Source organism: Benincasa hispida, unplaced genomic scaffold, assembly GCF_027475165.1.
Source record: "Benincasa hispida cultivar pf3 unplaced genomic scaffold, pf3_genome.v1.1 HicScf525, whole genome shotgun sequence".
Classification (NCBI taxonomy): domain Eukaryota; kingdom Viridiplantae; phylum Streptophyta; class Magnoliopsida; order Cucurbitales; family Cucurbitaceae; genus Benincasa; species Benincasa hispida.
Window position 1 is genome coordinate 3273 of NW_028326630.1, and position 8843 is coordinate 12115.

The 8843-nt window shown below is 33.6% G+C and overlaps 1 long non-coding RNA gene across 1 annotated transcript; it reads left to right on the top strand.

The window, feature by feature from the left end:
• The first annotated feature begins 208 nt into the window (after positions 1–208).
• Positions 209–1527, top strand: LOC150030148 (uncharacterized). The gene is made up of 2 exons (XR_016527144.1): positions 209–665; positions 1225–1527. It is a non-coding gene; the product is annotated as an uncharacterized LOC150030148 (long non-coding RNA).
• The last annotated feature ends 7316 nt before the right edge of the window (positions 1528–8843 follow it).

The following is an 8843-nucleotide window of genomic DNA, read 5'->3' on the forward strand; positions in this document are numbered from 1 at the left end:
AGAGAGGGTTGTGAAGAAGAGGGTGAGGCCGAATTGGAGAAGCTGTTATCCTAGTTTTGGAAACTAAAGGATGAGGTTGACTCGGGTGAAAGATTGTGGCTAGGGTTTTCGGTTGAAGTGCAGAGAGGTAAAGGATCAGATGGTGGACCTACAGATTGGTCATTTAAGGAGAGGGAGGGTGGGAGATTTATCTTCTTCATAACTACAGGAAATTTGGTCAAAGGATCAGGATATGGAGAAAGAGAGGGTGAGATTGATTGATTGGGTTCAATTGCTATGGACTTGTCTTTTTCATTTAACTGAGAATTATTAAGATCCACTTTTTTATCAACCTGTTTAATGCTATTTCCTTGTGGAGGGAGGGGCGCACTGCTGTCCTGAACTCCGGTGTCAGCAGGTTGAATTCGCACCAATGTTTCATCGTGTGCCAACTCCTTTGGTAGACGAATTTCATATGGAATGAAGCCTCGATTATTTTTCCTTAATCTTTAGATGGGCAAAAGAAAGAACTAGCCCATGTGCAGTTTGATTTGAAGGTTGAACAAATCCACCACACATGTCACCAATGTACCTAAAGATGGCTTCGGTCCGGTAAGTAATTGGGAGATGAAACACATCAATCTAGCCTCCTCATGATGCAACCATTTGTTGTTGGAAAGATGAAGGTATGGATAGTGAGAGAAACTTAAGTTTCAGAGGGCCAATGGTTGTCCAATCCGAATTAGCACATAACTTTTAAGAAATTGCCGAGCTATAAACATGCAGTAGGGCTTCGTCTCATTTAGTAACAAATTTTTTTAATTTTTTTTAATTTTAAAATCAAGTCTATAAACATCATTCATTTATTATCTTCTATGTTTTTGTTTTGTTGTCTATATTTTAAGAGTATTTTCAAAATCATTGCCAAAATTTAAAAACTAAAAAAAAAGTAGTTTTCCAAAACTTGTTTTCATTTTTATAAATGGGTTAAGAACTTTAATATTTACCTTGGAAATATGAAAATCATAGTAAAAAATGATGAGAAAACAAGTCCAATTTTCAAAAACAAAAAACAAAACCAAATAGTTACCAAACTGAGTCTTAAAGTCAAATTAAATTTGAAACCTAGGGACTAAAAAGATATCTTTCTCATTTTACACCATGTATTTGATACATTATTTCTTCTCACAATAAAACTAGTGCTAATGCAGAAGTTGAACTCTTGTATTATATGCCTATGTGCAGGTGACCACAAATCCAAGTGCTGTTGGTGGCTGTAGTTGTAAAAGTTCTTTCATGGTGAAACAATAATCACCACAAAGCTCTCTATTTGCATCCTTTCAGGAAGGCATAGGAGCAATAATCAAAACTCTTGCCTTGAAGATATGATGATTTTGTTTATTATTTGGTTGGTTAATTTGATAAGGCTTTTTATCTATGCCTATTTTCATGTATCATCATTTTGTATTCATGTGCCACTACTATATTATTTGGGATCTTCATTCTTTATTGCACTGAATCATGATAGAGTTTATTCTTGAAGCCAAATTAAGCCTATTCATTATAATTGAATTGAAAATTACCACGGGATGAAAATAGTTAGGTCCCGTTTAGTTTGAAAATTATGTCTATAGATATTACTTTTATCTCCAAATTTCTTTTTTTGTTATCTACTTTTTACCAATGATTTAAAAAACCAAGTCAAATCTTTAAGAACTAAAAAAAAAAAGTAGTTTTCAAAAAGAATTTTTTTTTTAGAATTTGACTAAGAATTCAAGATGTAAATCAAAATAAAATAAACTTAATTTTCAAAAATAAAAATAAAAAATAAAATAGTTATTGAATGAAGTTTTAATAATTTATTTTAAAATTACATACAAATTTTTAAAAGTTTGCTTGGCTTAGCTTTGGGCCAGACCTAGCTAGCTCTGGTGCCATCTCTGATTCAACTTCATCCTAACAATTGTAGAGAGAGACGGTGAGCTAATAATATTCACAATTTAAGACCAAAGTGAAATCAAACAAGTTGATTACAACGGATAACATAACCCTATTTGCAATAAAAAGGCTCAGGGCCTTTTTCAAACAGAATGTAATAAAATGTGTTACTTTTGACACATTTTTAAAAGTTTGTGATTTAAATTGATATAATTATTGTTTAGACAATGATTAGATACAATTTAAGTATAGTAATTTTTTTTTTTTAAAAAAATATCTAACATATGGTAGAGTTTTATTGGTGTGCAGTCTGTGATGCACAAAGATGAGTGTAACTTTTTAATATTATTATTATTACTTCAGAATTTAAATTGATTTAACCCATAAAGTTTAAGGATATAAATTGATTTTTTTTCCCCCAAAAAGTAATTTAGTAAGAACAAGTAGTGTCAAATTTTGGTGCAATTAGGATGCTCCCAATTATTTTCATTTAAGTAATGAGTTTATGTGTATTATATACAAACATTTCCAATCAGCTGCAGTAGTGTAGAATTGTAGGAGGCAGAGAATGACATGATTTCTCATTCATCACTTAACCCACAGACTGGGGTGCCTTCTCTAATTCGTACTTCGAGTGGGTGTTCATCACATCCTTGTTTTTATTTTCCTAAAAATAATTCAATTGCCTTTAATACATCATTCTAAATTTTCATCGATATATTCATATTTCCATTGATATTTTCACGTTTCTACGGGTTTGATATTGACATAAGGGTAAATTGATATTTTCATTGTGTCGTAGTTTTTCCAAGAAATGTAAAAAGATAAACAACAAAATATTACTAATGTAAATAATAAACATATTAATTTGTGTAAAAATCATAAAATGTTTATTTAAAAATTCAAAATTATTTTTTTTGATTTTTTGATCTTTACAATTTTTCTAGAAATACCGATCAAAATCGATATTTTATCAATATTTCCATTGAAGTTTTCGTAAAATTAAGACCTTGATATTTTCATTGAAATCTACATTTTAAACATTGAGTGCACCAAAATATCTCAAATAGGTTAGCACATTTTTAGCACTCTCATCATTTCCTAGATCCGTTTATCGATAATCAATATTAAAAGGGCAATATTAACCGAAGTTAAAAGGGCAATACAAGAGGGGGCTAGAGAAAAGCACATAAGAAGAAATCTGGTAGATGACATAAAAGCACCAAGATTGAGGGCAATGGAGGAAGGGTTGTAATCTTTGAGTTTTGATCTAAAAGACTAGCATGGAGTCAAGGTGCAGATTTTGGAGCTTGTTCAAGAGATGGTTGACCACATTGCAATGAATGAATAGATGACCATATTTTCTCCACTTTGTTTGCATAAAGGACACTAGTTTAGATTTAGAGATAAATTAGGAAGCCTCTTTATTGTAAAATTTCCATGGTGTTGATGCTTTTGTGAAGGATAGTCCATATTAAAAACTTGCATTTCTTTGGGATGGAAGATTTGAACAAGCATGAAAAGATATCACCATTAATGATGGGAAGATCTCTTTGTTTAATGATGAGAAGCTCAATTTTTTCATATTCCATTGATTGATCTCTCTGTCGAATAAAGGTCTACGAGGTTGAATGTCCCGATCATCGCTTTCGGTGTTCCATACTCTCTGATGGTGCTTTTTGTTCGTCGTGTTAATGCAAAAAGACGAGATTTGTTCACCATTATTAACAATCCACTCGAAGTTTGCCTTTAATAATGGATCTCCAAGGGGCCTTCATGTTCATGTTCATGCTGTTGTATTTTGCAGTGATAGGGGATTTCTACAAAGTGTGTTTGTTTGTACTTTGCAAGAATATTCTCTTCCATAGACATAAAAAAAAACAGAGACTAAATTTTAACTTTTTCCAAATTATAAAACCAAATTTATAATTTAACCAAATAAAATAATTGTACAATTATAATTCGATTAGTCCCTAGTAAGGGACACTTGTAGATAGAAAGTTTATTATTATTATTATTATTTTGATAGAATAAAAGGTGAAAAAGAAAGTTTATTACAGATATAGAAAATGTTTTTTCTTTTAACTTTCAAATATTGCAAAATTTATAGGTCAAACCCAAACAAAAATAGGAAAAAGTTGATTATACTTTTTTTGTTATATATATATATATATTGCAAAAGTAATGTATTGCTAAAGAGAGACCTTAGAACTTGAGGTCAAGGCACAAATAAAAACCAACAAAACAAGACAACCAAACGATGAAACACAAAAAAAGAAACCACATACACAGATCAAGGAAAAAAATCCCAAGGAGAAAATTCCCTTCCTATAAGAGAAGCTCTCATTCACTTAGAACAACATATAAAAATCTTAGACCGAACATCTAAACTAATCACCTAAGAAGAACGCAAAGAGGCACCACGGACACATTTATTATGCTCATAACAAACATGATTAAGAACAACACACTGAGCAATTCTCTAAACTTTACGCCTCAGCCGATTCCCTTTGCTAAAATGGAAAATCCTTGTGAGCTTCATTTCCCATTACGATATCCTGTGGGAACACCTTTCCCACTAAAGCATGTCCTCCCAATTTGCCTTACTAAAAGGACAAAAAGAATAAATGATCATGAGACTCAACTCCACCAGTACATATAAGACATTCACTAAGGATATCAAAACATCGCCGTCTAACACGATCTCAAATCTACAACTGATGTCAAATACCAAGCCAAGAAAATTAAAGCATATCTAGGTGATATTCCCCCAAACTAAATGAGGCTAGTACAAGATATCACAAGATACTTAGAACATAATGACTTCCAAGCACTAGGGACAGAAAACATACTAGAATAACAAGGGAGCCAAATTACACTATCCTCCTATCCAACCGGACCTTAACATGAAGGGAACTTAGCGATAAACATAAAATGAAATGTATCAATCATGTACTCCATATATCAATATCAATATATTTTATACAGTATATTAGCAATATAGTTATACTAGAGATATTAGTTATAACAATGAGTAATATAGGGAATATATCAATTATATGCTTTGTGTGCAATGTATTTAATTATTAATATAATATAGTAGAAGATTTACAACATTAACTGCATTTTATCATGTAGTTTTCAGTTATCCTCTTCTGTCTGTTGTCAATTATCTCTCAGCAAGCTACTTTCAATTTTTTTTTAATTAAAAATTAATGAAGGAAATGAAAGACTAGAATGAAAAAAGAAAAGAAAATTTTAGACGGGAGAAAGAAAACATTGTTATAGATTTTTCCACCAAAGAAACAAGTGCAAGAATCTCTTTAATTACCCTCAAATAATGAGTCATAAACTCCTTGATGCTAATCAGCCAATAAGGGAAAGAAAAGATTTTTTTTAGTGTATGTGTTTGGATTAATTTTTCAAGTGTTTCATTTTGAAGAAAATTGTAGTGAGCAACTATTAAAATTGTTTATGAAATACTTTCAAAGTTCATTTAAAACTATTTTTATCAAAAGAATTTAAATAAAAATGATTTTTTGAATTTTTTTTTTTACTTTAGTCAATCCAAACAGACCTTAAATCTTATCAATTATATATATTTAATATGAAATATATCATTTATATATTTAATGTGGTCGATTGCATTATATTAACTATTAAGTATATCAATTATTTCAATCATATACTTTATTCTAAGTGTACAAGTGACTGATTCAATATGTAGTATACTAGCAAAGCATATCCAAATGTTTAATAACAAATATTTATTGCAAAGAGTGATACTTTGGTGCAACATAAGTTGGACCCATCTCTAATTATTCCTCTCAATTATAGAGTAAATAGTAGTACAAAAATATTATTTTTTAATAAAAACAAAAGTCTACCATGTGGCAAATATTGAATGGATAATTTGGTAAACTGCACGAAGACATTGGAGTCCAAAAATATATCTAAGCATAAACAGTTTTCTATTGCTATAGAGAGTTGTTGCAATTGTATTCTTAAACTCATGAAAAATTGAGATTAAACTCAATTACTAATGGAGTATATAATATTAGAGTTTAATTGCAATGCCTTTGTACAATTTTAAAGAAAAGCAATTATTTTTCAGTAGTTGTAATTGTTGAAAATAAAAGGAAAAAAGGAACACAAGATTTACGTGGAAAACCCTAGATCAGGGAGAAAAAATCACGATAAAGACTGATTTTTATTATTAATTATGATACACAAAGTACAAGAGAATAGGCCAAATAAATAGACTAGTGGGAAGCCCTATGGTACATACAATTACTAAAATACCCCTAGAGTTACAAGTTGTTTTTCGACACTCCCCTTCAAGTTGGAGCGTAAATATCAATAAGGCCCAACTTGCTGACACAGTAATCAAAGCTTTGTCTCAGTAACCCTTTTGTGAACACATTTGCAATTTGCTGATTTGTGGGAACATAAGGAATGCATATACTTCCATTGTCAAGTCTTTCCTTGATGAAGTGCCGGTCGATCTCAACGTGTTTTGTTCTGTCATGTTGAACAAGATTATTTGCAATACTAATTACTGCCTTATTATCACATAACAGTTTCATTGGGAGCTCATTGTCTTGATGAAGATCTGACAACACTTTCATCAACTAGATTTCTTCACATATCCTTAAACTCATGGCCGGTACTCAGCTTCTGCACTATTTCTGGCCACAACTCCCTGTTTCTTGCTTCTTCAGGTCACCAGATTACCCCAAACAAATGTGCAATACCCAGATGTTGATTTTCTATCAACAACAGACCCTGCCCAATTAGAATCAGTGTAGGCTTCAATGCAACATTTATCAGACTTCTTGAACATTAACTTTTTACCTAGTGTACTTTTCAGATATCGTAGGATGCGCTCAACTGCTGTCATATATTCCTCACAAGGGGCCTGCATAAACTGACTGAAAACACTCACTGCATATGAAATATCGAGTCTCGTATGAGATAAGTATATCAATTTCCCAACTAACCACTGATACCTTTCTTTATTGATCGGGACACTGTTACTAGTATTGCTAAGCTTTGAATTATATTCAACTGGGGTGTCAGCAGGTTTGCACCCAGTCATTCCTGTTTCCATTAGGAGATCAATCGTGTATTTCCGTTGAGACACTGAGAGTCCATCCTTTGACTGGGCTACTTCCATTACGAGAAAGTATCTTAATTTCCCAAGGTCTTTAATTTCAAATTCTTTGGCCATCCTTGCTTTGAGTTTCACAATTTCATCATCATCATCACCAGAGAGCACAATATCGTCAACGTACACAACGAGAACTACAACTTTCCCTGAAGTTGACTTCTTTTTAAACAGTGTGTGATCTGAGTGCCTTTGGGTATATCTTTGTCCTGGAAAATTTGTCAAACTAGGCTCTCGGAGACTGTTTCAACCCATATAGTGACTTTTTCAGTCGGCGGACTCGCTGTTTGAACTGACTTTCAAACCTGGGAGGAGGATTCATGTAGACTTCCTCCTCAAATTCTCCATTGAGAAAGGCATTCTTTACATCCAGTTGATGCAGAGGCCAATCTCTATTAACTGCAACTGATAACAATACTTGGATAGTATTGAGTTTAGCTACGGGAGAGAATGTCTCGGAGTAATCTACCCCAAAGGTTTGAGTAAACTCTTTGGCAACTAACTTGACCTTGTACCGATCAAGAGTCCCATCTAACTTGTACTTTATAGTGAAAACCCATTTGCATCCAACTGTCTTGTGCCCTTTGGGTAGGATCACCTGGTCCCACGTTTCATTTTTCTCCAGAGCCCTCATCTCCTCCATAACAGCAGCCTTCCAAACTTCAGTTCCCATTGCTTCCTGTATGTTACTCGGTATCACCCTTGTATCTAAACTAGTGGTAAAGACCCTAAATTCAAATGATAGGTTACTGTATGTCATGTAACTATGCATAGGGTACCTTGTACATGACCGAATACCTTTCCTCAGGGCTATTGGAAGATCAGGAGAAGCATCATACTCCTTCAGAGCTGAAAGATTGAATCACACCGGGTAAGAAAGGCGGGCTTAGCAGGTTTCTCCAAACGTATAAACCAAAATCAGAAGCAACCGGTCTTGAAGAGGATACCGGTAAGGCTGGACATAATATCCACTTCCCCTTGTGGTGTGAAGTGGGATGTCCACTGTGATCACTAGTCTCCTCTGCTTGGGTTTCATTTTCAGAAGTCACCACCTTTTCACCATTATCTCTAGTATCACACTCACATTTTCTAGAGCTGTGTCTGAATCGTCATTCACTGTCGTCTTCCCATCTGTTATAGTGGTGTTGTTAGCACATTTTCCTCTTTCTTCCTCTCTGCATTCGTTAGTCATAGTACAAGTATCAATCTTATTAATTTCAGGAATACACATACCTGATGTCGGATTTGACTCATGGACCGGAGCTGGAGATGCAACAGGTGACGCTGCTTCCTTCCTGAGATTCTTCCTATAGTATGTTATCCATGGGACTTGATTGGCAGATAGGACCGACATGTTCGGGAATAGGAGATGACTACAAGGGAACTGTATATGTGGACTAGTTAATCTCTTCATTAGATGTCTCCCCCTGAAGATGGCTAACAGGGAAGAAAGGCTGATCCTCAAGGAAGGTGATATCCATGGACACAAAATATTTGAGAGAGGATGGGTGGTAACATTTATACCCATGCTGATGGAGTGGATACCCAACAAAGACGCATTTTTTAGCACAAGGGGTAAATTTCGTGCAGTTTGGCCCATGGAAGTGTACAAGGTAACACAACAAAAAACTCGAAGTGGTACATCGGAAACTAAACGAGTAGTAGGGTAGGACTCTTTCAAATAGTCTAATGGATTTTGAAAGTTGAGGACTCGGGAAGATATTCAGTTGATTAAGTGAGCAGCAGTAAGGATGACATC